At 43.2% G+C, this 14962-nt stretch overlaps 1 protein-coding gene across 1 annotated transcript in view; it reads left to right on the top strand.

Annotated features, from left to right (window-relative positions):
* LOC124777969 (kinesin-like protein unc-104) overlaps nt 1–14962 on the top strand; it is a 348239-nt gene that overhangs the window by 23141 nt on the left and 310136 nt on the right. The window lies entirely within an intron of this gene.

Genomic DNA, 14962 nt, shown 5'->3' on the forward strand with positions numbered 1-14962 from the left:
GCCTCGAGATGACTGGGTGTTTGAGTTGTCCTCATTCATGAAGGTGGCAGACTGGACTGAGCAAAGATTGAGAATTTGTACGGGCGCTGATAACCGCGCAGTTGAGCGCCCCCAAACCGAAACATCATCAAAAAACAGAATTGGCATGTGCACGGACAGTCATCAAATTTTAACGCCTGCGTTCATACAGAAAAAAACGGCAGTGTTGCCTGGTGAAGCGAAAAAATCCTCCGGAAAACAAACAATGGTCGGCATCGTCCTAGACCTTGATGACTGTAGGCCAAACGTGCGAGGATACGGGTACCAGCAGGAATCAAACGTACAGTAGTTGTCACCTGGAAGCATTCAACTTCACCAAGGATCTCTCCCTCTCCCTTTTATCCTCTTACTCAGGCGATGTCTATCACATGCTGACGGTATTTACAAAAGGTAAATAAGAACGGTTACACCATTGTTCTTAAGGCCTCTCCCTCTGTTCTGGGAATCTGAGTGGAGAGAACGTGCAATGCCTTCTCTTTTTTTCTAGACACTACTGTTTTTGATTTCTAATAATATTTGCCAGTGACAGGTGCTGCTTTGAAACATTACACGACATTGATCAAAAACGGAAGAAGGTACGACACAAGCAGGAGAATTTAAAAAAGGAGCTATGCGCTTTCACTTATCAAACTAATGGATAAATTGTCAGAGGATAGAAATTAAAAGGAAAAAATTTCCTTTGTGCATCGAAATGCGGGGGGAATACTTCTGAAACTAGTATGTGAGTCTGAGCTATGATAGAATCACTCCATGCCTCTCTAGGAAATAATTTATTGAAATTGAGTGGGAAAAAAATCCATAGCCACCTCTTTGAAGCAGTTTTAATGTAGCTCATGACCTCATACACACTAAATAAATAAACAAGGATCAACATGGACGTGTTATTGCACGGAATAACAGAAATATCCTACATACAAAGAATGAAATATGCAAGTAATACAAGGAATTAATTATAAAAGGCCGGCCGGTGTGGCCGTGCGGTTAAAGGCGCTTCAGTCTGGAACCGCGTGACCGCTACGGTCGCAGGTTCGAATCCTGCCTCGGGCATGGATGTGTGTGATGTCCTTACGTTAGTTAGGTTTAATTAGTTCTAAGTTCTAGGCGACTGATGACCTCAGAAGTTAAGTCGCATAGTGCTCAGAGCCATTTTAATTATAAAATGGTATTTTTGTAACGCTACAGAAAACAAGCTAAATTAAACAAATCGGGCAATCAGTTGCAGCTAAGGCTTCCTGAACAGAGTTAAAATAAAGGTTCTTGACATAAAATGAAACGATAGACCCAGGTCATAATAACTGGAAAAAATCAGTAGAATGAAACACGCTAATTGCAAATGGCAGCACGAAAGAATGGCTATACCGACAACGCTCTATGATTAGGACATAAGTATCATCAACGTATAAGTATTTTGGCTTGCTTTAGTGCAGTAGAAACTATGACTGCAAGTATAACTTAAAACGTGCGTCGCGGATTGTTACATTAGTCGGTAAGAGCAGAAACCAACACCACGATTAGTACAGACTGGACAACCACCTTTCATTTATTAACTGCCGGCCGCTGTGGCCGAGCGGTTCTAGGCGCTCCAGTCTGGAACCACGCTGCTGCTACGGTCGTAGGTTCGAATCCTGCCTCGGACATGGATGTGTGTGATGTCCTTAGGTTAGTTAGGTTTAAGTAGTTCTAAGTCTAGGGGACTAATGACCTCAGATGTTAAGTCCCATAGTGCTTAGAGCCATTTGAACCATTTATTAACTGATATGCCTGCTTTAACCTGTGTTTATTCCAAATTACAATACGAAAAATCACAAACAATACAACGTCTCCGTAAGACACTCTTACCTTCGAATAGTGTTTCTGACAGGGAAGAAGCTCATACATTTAACGCACCTTTCAGTGCTTCATCTCCTCGTTTCGCCTTTCCCATCCTTCTTATCCTGCAAACTGAGGAATTCGGCATGTAGTATGTATTTATTTTATACGCGCAGTACAAGCTGGCATGTCTCAATGTACGTCGGTACTAAGGCATCGTGTAATGTAACGAGAAAGCCTAACTAACAGCCTATAAAATTTAATAACTCTTTATTCTTGCAAAGGACAAGAAGCAATAACAAGTATCCAGAATTGCCATTGAAAATAATTCGCTGAATTTCACGAGGCCTTCAGTGTAATGTTGCGGACACCAGCTGGACGTTGGTGCAGCCTTTTTATGTTCACTGCAACTATGTTGTAGGGAAAAAGAGCATGTAAATATTCTTTTACCCATTGATGAACTCTCTTCATACCATCTGAAACGTGAGAGAATATATGACTTAAGTGAGGCATTCGGACCAACCGTCTCGTATCGTCTATGTCTTCCCACTACCTGCTGTCTCGTCGACAATTTATTTGACTGAGAAACAGAAAAGCTTCATTTTGACTATGAAAAGGGAGGCTCATGGCGTGACTTGTCGGAAGGAAGAGCAAGGCATTTGCTAGAGATGAATTTGGAAAATTCCGTAAAGGATTACTAGGTACAAATCCGCAATCGTTTATTCCTGAACAACTGTATATTTTGATTCTGTACCATCTGGCTCGGTGTTAGGTACATAAAAAGGCGCTGAGCTGCTGCACACAGTCTTGATGTAACCATGATCTACACCAAAGTGGAGAACAAAAGCGAAGAACATTGGACATGATGTGTTTATTTGGGATTTTTCTTCCTCAAATGATGACGCCAGAAACTCGGATAGAAATCCGAAAGCACACAATCAGTTACATTGAGTAGTCCTTAGAAAACACACGTGGATCTTTGTAGCGATGTACTCCAGGATATCAACGATAGTGTATTCTATTTCTGTTTCTATGACTGATAGAGTGAATAAAGCCAAACGAGATATTGGGCCATCTTTAATCGTTTATTCACTCTTTCGATATTGCTAGTCGTATGTTTGCCACGGGAACATGCTATCGTGCACTCTACACACATCTCAATATCCTGTTGCGTGTGTGAAAAATGCGACCGGCCGCTGTGACCAAGCTGTTCTAGGCGCTTCAGTCACTGCTGAATTGCGTTCCAGAAGTGGACCAACACGCTTTTAAGTAGGCCGTAATGTTTTGGCTCACCAGTGTAGAACTCCAGTTCTTATTAGTGACGCACTCGCCGATGGTGTGTACGTGTACGATGTTGCTTTGACATCCCATCATGTCTCCTGGGTTCTTCACTTTCTTTGTCTTGTAGTGTAGAAAAATTGTAAAGTGAAATTCAGTATATTCCTTTACAAATTTGTGTCAATATTTGACAGAAGGTTTCCTGAGAAGTTACCCAGAAAGTCTATTAAAAGAAAGGTAAGCAGTGGATAACTAAAGGGATAACTACATGGATAAGAGGAAAAGGGAGGTGTATACGTGAAGATCCGGCATTACTTGCATTCTACAAAAAAATATTGTAATATTTTAAGGCAAATATATAAAATATTCAAAAATCTGTACATTCCTAGAAAAATAATGCAGATGATAAGATTAAAAATGTGTGGGATGTCCCGAAACGGGATACAAGACAAACAGTCGGTGCACAAGGTACCATCACAATTAAACTAAATGACTAAATGAAAAAATTGTGCTGAATAATTCGAATGTTGTTGGAACGAGAGAAAGATTTAGTGACTGGAGGGAAAAAAAAGAATAACCAAAGGTGTCCCACAGGGGTCAATTTTGCGTCTCTCCTATTCCTTATACATGCGTATGACCTTCCGTTTAACGTTCACCGAGCAGTATTCGTACTTTTTGCAGACGATACCAGTGTAGTCATAGATACCATTAGAGAGAAAGTAATAGGAGAGGCTGTTGATGATGTGATATTGGAGGTATCTCTCCAAGGAGTTTGACTTATTAACTACTCCATCTCAATATCTACATTCGCTAACGAAATTAGTCATAAATAATACAATCACAGTTTTGAGAGGAATAATGATGTCCATACTTACAACACTAGAGGAAGAAATGACCTTTTCACCCATTGTTAAAGCTGCCAGTCGCTTAGGAGGGATTCGGTATGAAACATCAAAATTTTTCCACCCTTTGTCTAATAGTAAGTAAAATGTCTGACAAGTAGCACACTAAGTACGTACGTGATATTGGCTTAAAAGTAATGGTGTTTACAAATCCTGTACAGTGGCTCGTTCCACGTCAGTTCCATTAAAGACTCGTTCAGATGATCTGTGGACCATGTAACTAACTTATTGAGAGTTCTGGAGGACGAGAGAAACGTATCGTCAGGAAGTTCCACAACAGGACGCACCCCGTTGCTGAGTGAAAGATCCATTCACGTTCAGGGTCTCTCTTTGAGCTTCTGCCAATTCATATTTGTTTTGTTCCATGACATCCTGTAATCTCGGTGCCCCGTGTTAGTCCAACTCGATAAGACTCCTACACACAAGCAGCATTCCAATATAGGTGGTACATCGTGTGTAAATAGATTTCTGTTTCCAGTATGATACCAATGAATTGAAGGCTGTCACTTCCACAAGCCACGACAGTAGTTTCGTGTTAGTTCCAGTTGATTGCCCCACGGTTTATTTCTTGCAGTGTTTGTATGGTAAGTTTGACGCTTGCTAGGTATGAGGCTTGGTATGGTATGGCGTGGTATGGACATGTTCTGTCCGCAAATGCTGGGTTAATCTAAAATCGGATTTTTTCCGAATGTCAGTATCCACAGAGAACCTTTTTATATCGATCTTCGGCCCTTCAAAGCATCATGTGTGAGGTAAGTGAAGTGGCTATCTTAGAATCTATTTCATCGCGAGATTTATTAGATGTAAGAAATAACTTTTTGTTCAATGTAATTTTTTATGTTAAAATTTCATTAGAAGTTAGCGGCAGCTTGATGTTTGTTTTATAACGATAATTCTTTGCGTCAGTTATCCTACTCGGTTTATATCCCACTAAAGACTGGCTTATGACGGTGAACACAATGGCAGAAACAGATCCGATGATTTTAACAGGAGCGAAAATTTCTAGGCAGAACTCAGTTTCACTAACTCGACGGTTTCTCTCATTAACGGCAGCCTAATGATCTCTGGGCAAACGAAAGTGACCTACTGAGCTGTATACACATGCAGAGAGAGTACGAAAAGAAACAATCCGGCGTGAAACAGTTTCCATTTCATTTGATCTGACGCAGTTTAAATCTGAAATTCTTTTCCTGTAGTGGATAATATATAGTAAGTGTAAAACCTAGGTGCTTTGTCGATGTTTCACCCTTAACACAATCATTCATTAATAATCATTTAATGTATCTTGTTGGCAGTTACATCCTCTCTAGTTTCGTTTCGTCTAGATCAGACGTAACAGATGGTATCCAGTGTCCTGGGAATGTTTTTCACTCTGTAGGTCGAACTACTTTTTGTTTATGAAGCTTTATCAGAGATCTTGTGGTTCTCTGTTGCTGTCGTTGGTTGATGCGCTGATAAGTTCACAGAACTTAATATGTCCATGCTATAACTCTGGTAGAGTGCCAGTAACTCACTAATACAAGCTTCCCATCCAGTATAGAAAGACTTATAAGATTATGTGCCAATGCAACAGGAAATTGTATTAGAAATATTCACGGTTACGAATTTACGTCTGTATTTGTGGGTGCTGTTTTTCCCCGCATCTGCAAAGGTTAAGCTGTCCTCAACCCGAAGGTTGGTCTGAACGCCTCACTGCTTTCTCAAGCGTAGGCCTATTTATTGAGGCAAGATTACGCCTATCAAGCCCTCTCGTATGTCTAACCAGGCATTTAACATATTTTACGTTACTTTCATTACGACAAGCATGTTATAAGTTACACCTAAAACAGTTTCTATTCGTTCTTGATTACTGGAACAATACAGACAAATTAGAGACAGATAGATTTAAACTAAGAGCGCTAGCAGCAGCGGACTTCCAATTGTAATTGGCAACCCAACCTTGCTCTGTCCTGTGAACGGACGATAAGCACTGAATTATAGGTATTCTGGCTCGTCTTGGCAGAAACAAGGAACTTTTTCAATAACACGGCCTTTGTAAATATCTGATAAACGGGTCGCAGTTCATATTTTATATGGAGCTATTGATCGTTCTGTCCCTCAGAAGTGGCTAGATAGTCTCCTACACAACCTTGTGCAAGGCAAGTGCTTATCGTTTCTTGCAATATGAGTAGTAAGTCGTTGCGCTGTGATATATAAAGAAATAATCACGGAAAATCTAGACAGAAATACCCACTACCTTAGAGTAGTTACATTCGGTTCGCAATTTTTCGTGTGGTTGATTCTCCTGACAACTCATACGAGATCGGAAATGAAGCGCAGGCTTCAAAGGCACATCTCTACTGTAGGACGTTTGCAAACTGCTGTTTCCGTAAACAACTGAAAGTGAACATTCGTAGGCGTGGCTGGTTGCCGTCCTAATTTCCTGAGTAATTACTATGAAAAACGGGCGATGTAAAATATTTCATCACTGAAAAAATTTGCTGTTTCCCTTACCGTTTTCCCCTTCCCTTGCTTCTTCCTCTTATAGTTCTACTTGCCTTTGACTTCATCGCGTATCTCGTCTTTCGTCTCCTTCCCTTCTTTCTGTGAGTCTTCTCCTGTTCCTCCTACTTTTTCCACATCATCCACTTTCTCTTCTGTCCCAGCCCTCCCTCCTTCGTTCCCTCTTTTCACACCCAGGCTTCTCTTTCCTTCCACCCATCTTTGTATGCTCCTTCTCGTACTGTTGCAGCACTTATTCTCTCCATCTCTCGTCTCGCTCTTATTTATCTCGTTTGTTTCTCGGCGTCTTTATCTGCTTTAAAAATTAAACCTTTATATTCACTTATTACATACTTTGCTTAAACTGCATCTGATTGTTTTTTTTCCCCTATTTTAAAGCAAGATGATACATTTTCCCCACAATGGAACAAGCTGCTATCATTCACTATTGCACTCTTACAGCCTCCATCCCGAGGTTGCTAAGGCACGTTTGCAGCGGCAACCAAGAGGAAGCTTGTTCGAACGTTAGTGGTAAAATAAATTTTCATCATCAATATTTCTCCGGTGGGAACAGGTGATGGTAAGAAATTGCTGATGTCTTACTATGGGCCAATGTACTGAATTAAATCCCTAACTTCTCTGAAGTGTCTCTTGCTCTGAAAGCATTTAGCACTATTGGTAATATTCTGTCGGATGTACACATTACACATAGTGCTCCCCCTGCTGTCACTTACGAGAAATAGACTACGCCGCCGTCACTGCCTCCTCCCTCTTCCCTCTTTGTGTTCGTCAGCAGTCACGCCCTCAGTTACACTCTTCACACAGTCATCATTCCTCACAGTTATACGTAAAGCAACAACAACGACACTCCAGAATGAAAAGCTGTGTATTAGATTCGAGTGAAGAAATTTATAAGATTTACCTCGCTGCACATTGAAATGAAATGAAGTCCCATGCTTCTTTACAGAGCGTAGGGAAACGATGCGGGAGACCCGCACCGCCTTACTAGGCAAGGTCCTAATGGAGGTGGTTTGCCGTTGCCTTCCTCCGACCGTAATGGGGATGAATGATGATGATGAAGACGACACAACAACACCCAGTCATCTCGAGGCAGGAAAAATCCCTGAACCCGCCGGGAATCGAACCCGGGACCCCGTGCTCGGGAAGCGAGAACGCTACCGCGAGACCACGAGGGGTGGACTCGCTGCACATTAGAGGACATCGTAACCGACAATCCCACACGTTATGTACATTTACACATGTGTTATCTGAAATTAATTATTATTGCATACTTGAAATTTGACGAGAAAATTGTCTATGCATAGTGTGTGGCTTTTGGTTTTTGTTTCTGTTACGTGTTTCACTTTCTCCAGGTTTGTAGGATACAGACGTCCCGGAACACCTGACGTGAGTGTTAGGTAGCATGGCAGAATTACGGAGATGCTCAACAATCAACAATGTCAGACACTACAAGATTTTGGAGGAGACCAAACAGCGTGGTCATCGGTTCTATAGGAGTAGGGAAGGATGGGGAAGGAACTATCGTGGCATTTGCCTGAAGCGATTTTGCGAAATCACGGAAAATCCAAATCAGGTTGGCCCGACGCGTGTTTGAACCGTCGTCCTACCGAATGCGAGTCCAGTGTGCTAACCACTGCGCCACCTCGCTCGGTGGACACTGTAAGAGAGGCGTTGCGTATCACAGAGTTCGCACTTGAAATTCCGAGAGTCCGCGTTTCAAATTATTACTTCTTCCCATTCCGTCTTGCGAAATGACCAGCTCGTGAGAAGGCTTATGGACAATTGCTCTTACCACACAACATTCGCGCATGGAATGTGGGAAGGGGGGAAGTGATTGTGATACTAAAAGCACCCACCACCACACACCTTAATGTAGCTTCCGGAGATAGATATAGATGTAAATGTGGAGCCAAACAGCTAGCGGAAAATGTCGTTATTTTCCTCACGTTGTCGACGATAAACTGTAATTGCTGATAACACATTAGATTTGTACTTCACATTTTATCTCTAATGAAACAATTGGTGCGCGATTAAAAACCGTGCAATGGACTATTGCATGTAATCGTTGCATTGCTGGACGGTTTTCTCCTCACTTGCTATGGTTGTTTGTCTTGCTCTATTTGACTAAATTATCTCAGTACTTACTAGGAAAGATTTTACATTGATGAGCCAAACATTATGATCACTGGCCACCGCGAAACTGAATGCCACATGGTAGCGTTGCGGCCGCGTGACGCGGTTAGGAAAGTGTTTAAGCAGAGCAGATACGAATGGGGAAACACTGAAGCGGCGATAAGGAGCGCAAATTGTGAAATCCAAAGACATGACCGACTGAGACAAAGGACAGATTATAAGGGCCCCGCATATGGCAACGATTATCTCGAAAAAGTACGAACCTGGCCGGCTGTTTGCGTTTGTCTGTCGTTAGCATGTAGGCAGAGTGGTTGAAGGACGGTTAAACCACAAGAAGTCAACAAGGTATTGGACGCCCACGGCAAATAACAGAACATGGAGATCCGAAGCTTGCCGGCTCTGTAAAGTAGTATAGAGGCTGTCTGTGGCGGATCTGACGATAGCGTACAGTGCAAGTGAAGGCAAACGTTTTTCGGAGCACGCCGCTCAGCGCACATTGTTGAACATGAGAATCCGCGCAGAAGACTACTACACGTTCACATGTTGACCCACAACATCGTCAGTTAGGATTGCTCTGGGCACGGGATCATCTGGATTGGACAATGGATCAATGGAACATGTCACCTGGTCGGATGAACCGTGTTTCTTGTTACTCCCAGGTTGAGGACCCTGTCCGGATGTACCATAATCAGAGTGAACGGCTGTTCCAAATATTCATCGCACGAGGGTGGCAGGCCTGTAGGTGTACTATTATGCTATGGTGGATATTCACTTGGACTTCCATTGGGTCTGTTGTAATCGAAGGCGCCACTGCAGATGTGGACTATGTGAATATTATTCTAGACCACCTGCATTTCTTTTTGCTTGTTGTCTTCGACGACGATGGTGAGATCTTTTAGTTGGAAAACTGTCCATCACACTGCACGAGCAACAATGATTTGAGTAGATTGATAGTGGACCCACTTTGATGTCATGGGTGCCAAATTCGCGTGCTCCGAACCCGATGGAACGCAACAGAAACACTATCAAGCTCCAGCTCCGACCCCAAAAACCATCGACCCATAACATATGGGAACTGTGTGGACATCTAGTGCCACGTACCTCTGGTAACTTACCAAGAACTTGTCGAATCCGTGCAACCCAGAATCGCTTCTGTACTGAGGTAGTGGTAAGTTCATATGAGACCAAACTACTGAAGTCATCGGTCCCAAGGCTTACACACTACTTAATCCAACTTAAACTAACTTTCGCTAAGGACAACACACATACGCCCATGCCCGAGGGATGACTCGATCCTCCGTCGGGAGAAGCCGCGCGAACCGTGGCAAGGCGTCCAAGACAACGCGGCTACCCCGAGCGGCTCTGTACTGAGATCCAAAGGTATACCAACACGCTATTAAGTAGTTGGTGTATTCTTGCTGTGGGCATAACTAACATACTCTTTTACTCAGGGAAATATACATTGTTTGTATGTGGCAGCACTTTTGAAGAAATTTCGTGTTAACCTCTCAGTGCGCCCAGTCAGATCTACAGACCCTCATGGTTCCGAACTAGAAGGAACTTCCAGAAAATGAGAAACGGTGACGGTAGAGAAAAGGAAGACTAAATTCTGGTACAGACAAAACTTATTAATGGAAAAGCTTAATGAAAGTGGTTGTTTTGCACACAAATTAGCGCATCGCAATTTATCTCCTACGTTTGTAAGTAACAATCAGTTTTCTGTTCAAGTTTTAAGTGTTGGATAGGTGACTACTACGGTCAAGCGTAACATACTAAAATAATGTATTTAAATGTGTGCTAGCGATGGCCGACAGAGCACTAACGGGTTTTACCCATGCTTCTGCTTGGGAACAAGAGCTGCCCATATCCGTCATCCTGAGTGACATATTTTGGAAACTCAAGAAAACAATGTCCATGGACAGGAAAGGTGTGATTATTATATGCCAAAGTGAGACCTTTCCCTTCTCTGCGCAGAAATGACTGCTGACGGATTCTGAAACACGCGACTATCCCAAATTTTCCCCATGAGTAACAGGGAAATAGCTGGATAATTTTCCACCACAGAACAGTTGTGACTCGAATCTAAAAAAACTTTGTTACTAGGCATCATATTGTACAATGTCTGTTTGAAATCGTCCGTTAATCTTAATGTCAGCAGGCAGAAGTAAAGCTGTGAGTACCGGGCGTGAGTCGTGCTTCGGTAGTTCAGATGGTAGAGCACTTGCCCGCGAAAGGCAAAGGTCCCGAGTTCGAGTCTCGGTCGGGCACACAGTTTTAATATGCCAGGAAGTTTCATATCAGCGCACACTCCGCTGCAGAGTGAAAATCTCATTCTGGAGGTGGCTATCATTTAATAAGGCGATCTATTTAATCAAAAATTTCAATTTTTAAAGCTATTTTTATTAGCATCGAAGACCGATTTTGTGTACGATCAGGCGTTGTCCGCTTCCAACTTAAGAGGCACATTGGAGTTGCGCTACATAAAATGGTGGAGCAGAAACACAATTAAATAGTAGCAACGCATGTGCGACACCTGGAGCGGTGCTCATCATCAAGTGTGAGGTTGGTCAGTCCACGCGTACGGCCCTTGCTTACGGACCGAACACAGGTTTCTCCAACACAAAATGAGATTAACCTGAAATTAACATGAATATTCAGTATGAAACTGCAGTATTGGTTACATTAGAACCTTTGTAGGTGCAGCGATTGATAATAGGTCGGAGGATAGCGCAGGTTTGAATCTTTGAATCTGATGATAGCCTCTAGGCGGAACTACACTGCCTGACGGAAAAAAACAAGCGCCATCGAGGGGAGGAGGAAACGGAATGAACCTTCACTGGTCGAGAAGGTACATGATGTTTTTTTCAGCGATTGTAAAATCGAGTCAGATTTACAAAGAACATGACAGTGTAAAGTTGCATTCGTTCTGGTCTGGATGCTTGCACTGGTTCGTTTGGGAAGGGTGTCATAAAGCCATGTGTCCTCCTCTGAGACATGCGGGCCCTCAACTGTTATAGATGGTCCTGAAGATTGGCACTGGGACGGAATTGACGTCCGAGCTGGCTCCACAGATGTTCCTTTCGGAGACAGAACTGAGTGTCTTGCTGGTCACGGGACTACGTCAGCATCGCGCAGACAGTTCGTAGAGACACGTTCCATATGTGGACGAGCATTGTTCTGTTGAAAAATGACACCACGATGCCGTTCAAAATGCTTCAAATGGCTCTGAGCACTATGGGACATAACTGCTGAGGTCATCAGTCCCCTAGAACTTAGAACTACTTAAACCTAACTAACCTAAGGACAGCACACACATCCATGCCCGAGGCAGGATTCGAACCTGCGACCGTAGCGGCCGCGCAGTTCCAGACTGCAGCGCCTAGAACCACTCGGCCACACCGGCCAGCCACGATACCGTCGCATGAGAGGTAATGAGGACGCCTGATGTCCGTGACGTAACGTTCTGCAGTCAGAGTTCCCTCAATTACTACCTACAGTGACCAGCATTCATAACCGATGGTTCCCCACACCATAAGACCAGGAGTAGAACCTCTGTGTACTCCCTAGTCCGGCTGCTGCGAATCTCTGACCAGTGGTGCGTGATGACACATAATATTGCAGACAGCCCATCACTTGTTCCCGGATAACATACGCAGGTGGAAGAGGATTACCATATGGTTGCTGTACAGTACAGCTGTTCTCCCTTATGCTGTCAGTCGTGGTCGACCTGAAACTCGACTACTAGCTTGCCTGGACTCACGTCCCCATGCATTACAACGTCGAGCCACTGCCACATCCGAACGCCTCACAAATCTGTATACTACACCATTCGACCAGCCGGTCAAATGGAGACCCCTTTATATCATCATTTAAGACTGATTATGCTTTTCAGCGTTCACTCTGGAGCATAGTCCCCCTTATAAAATTCCTCCATGATCTCCTATTCAGTGCTAACATTGGTGCCTCTTCTGATGTTAAGTCTATTACCTCAAAATCATTCTTAACGGAATCCAGGTACCTTATACTTGGCCTACCCCGATTCCTCCTACCCTCTACTGCTGAATCCATGAGTCTCTTGGGTAACCTTGCTTCTCCCATGCGTGTAACACTACCCCACCATCTAAGCCTGTTCGCTCTGATTTCCTCATTGTGGACACCCTCCTGCCATTGTTCCCGTCTACTAGTACCTGCAGTCATACTAGCTACTTTCATACCCGTAGCCTCAACCTTGTTGATAAGGTAACCTGAATCCATCCAGCTTTCGCTCCCATACAACAAAGTTGGTAGAAATATTGTACGGTGCACAGATAACTTAGTCTTGGTACTGACTTCCTTCTTGCAGAAGAGAGTAGATCGTAGCTGAGCGCTCACTGGATTAGCTTTGCTGCACCTCGCTTCCAGTACTTTCACTATGTTGCCATCCTGTGAGAAAATGCATCCTAAATACTTGAAGCCGTCCACCTGTTCTAATTTTGTTCCTCCTATTTGGCATTCAGTCCGTTTATATCTCTTTCCCACTGACATTACTTTTGTTTTGGAGATGCTAATCCCTTTATAACTCTGGCTTTTTGGCACGCTATCTCCGTATCTTTCACAGCGAACACTAACCACATATGACGTTCTCCGTGCCTCTTATATACCTTGCCAATCCTGTAACATCATCAAACACGAACAACAGTAATGCACTCCAATGGCAGACCTACCCGACGCGGGGAATTGCAACTATAGTCACCTGTCGATGGTACGTACGTGTACGAAGTTACACGTCTCCCGGGTGCTTCTTTTTTTATCTGGTAGTGTTACTATTTTGATAGATCATTGAATATAATTGATATTTTGATAGTGCAGTTTCATGGAGTGTTATTAAAAGAGATTGCTTACTCCTATTGAGACTCTCTCTTCAATCATTACAATATATACAAATTGTCATTTGTTTATAATTATTCAGTTTTCTCGTGTTCCCCGTAATTCCAAGCGAATGCTATGTTGTTTACTAACAAGGTCGTGACCTTTATTCGTACATCTGAAGTAGTGCTCCGTCTGATTATTTCGTTAACTTGTATCTGCCTTGGGAGAGACCTGCTGTGTTGGAGTTAGCACGAATCCTCGCATACAGTTCGGTTACGCTTTGAAATTTTGAAGGTAGCAGGGATAAATCTTTTGGCTGTCAGCAAGTTCAGCTTGTGCCTCAGCTTCTCATCCCTTATCATGCTATAGACTGGTGTATTAGCAAAGAAATTCCTGTCCTGGTCTGTGACATCTTGCCCACTGACACACTCCTAGACTATCTGAGCCGCCAGCATCGTTCCAGAGAAATATATTCCACAAATTAATCTAATGCGAGTCTTCGTGGTTGGTATCCCACATCTTTCCTTTCATCCTTCCGATTCCCACGGTTGTCATACGCTGAAAATATACGATTCAGTAAAACGCCCGGATAATGTAATGAAAATGGAATTGCTTCCAAAAACTTTTTGTCATTTTCGGAATATAAGTCATCATCCACGTGCAGTTGGCTTAGAGGCGACAGGGGCGACAGCTTTTTTTTCAATCGGGGCCCTCATGGACACGTTGGTATGTAAGAAGCCCTGTGCTTGCACGACCTTGTACATTGGATGTCCCATGGGTCATGTGCTCTCTATCTTGACACCATTAAGCGCTCTGACAAAGAGATTCTCTGCCACTATAGTCATGTTACACGCTGAACTACTAACGCGAGCTATTTCTAGTGTTATTCCATGCGGCCTACGTGTACAATGGCATCAGGAAGACCTTGCCGCAGTCTACTTCCTCTCCGGTTGAAGGCATAAATCCTCTTTTTTGGTCAGGCTTCCTCGTAAACAATGCTGGAACTATTACCATGTAACATTCGTCTGCAAATCTAGATAACCGTATTGCTTGTTCATTTCTCTGGCATTTCCGACCTGTAGGAATTATGGCGCGCCCATATTTGTGGACTCCGTCCTTTGCACTGAGAAGACACTTTCGCCACTTGCGGAATCGGATTGAAATAAAAGGAAATGAAATGGATATCATTCCAACACAAGAAACAATGTTAAGAATGCTACTCATTCCAGCAGAAGATAAATGAGATAAACGTGAGGCATCTTAGTAGTGATAGTCATCGCTGATATATCCATGGAAACATTCACTTCGCGTTAAAGCTTTGGCATAGCAAACCAAAAACCTCATTTGTTACCTTCCGACTACGGGTAGTCTACGTGGTTCCAGCCCGACGACCCCTCAGTTACAACCTTCTCTGCGCGCCAGTCCTGTAGACATTTCGTAGTGAACGTTTA

Source organism: Schistocerca piceifrons, chromosome 2, assembly GCF_021461385.2.
Source record: "Schistocerca piceifrons isolate TAMUIC-IGC-003096 chromosome 2, iqSchPice1.1, whole genome shotgun sequence".
NCBI lineage: Eukaryota > Metazoa > Arthropoda > Insecta > Orthoptera > Acrididae > Schistocerca > Schistocerca piceifrons.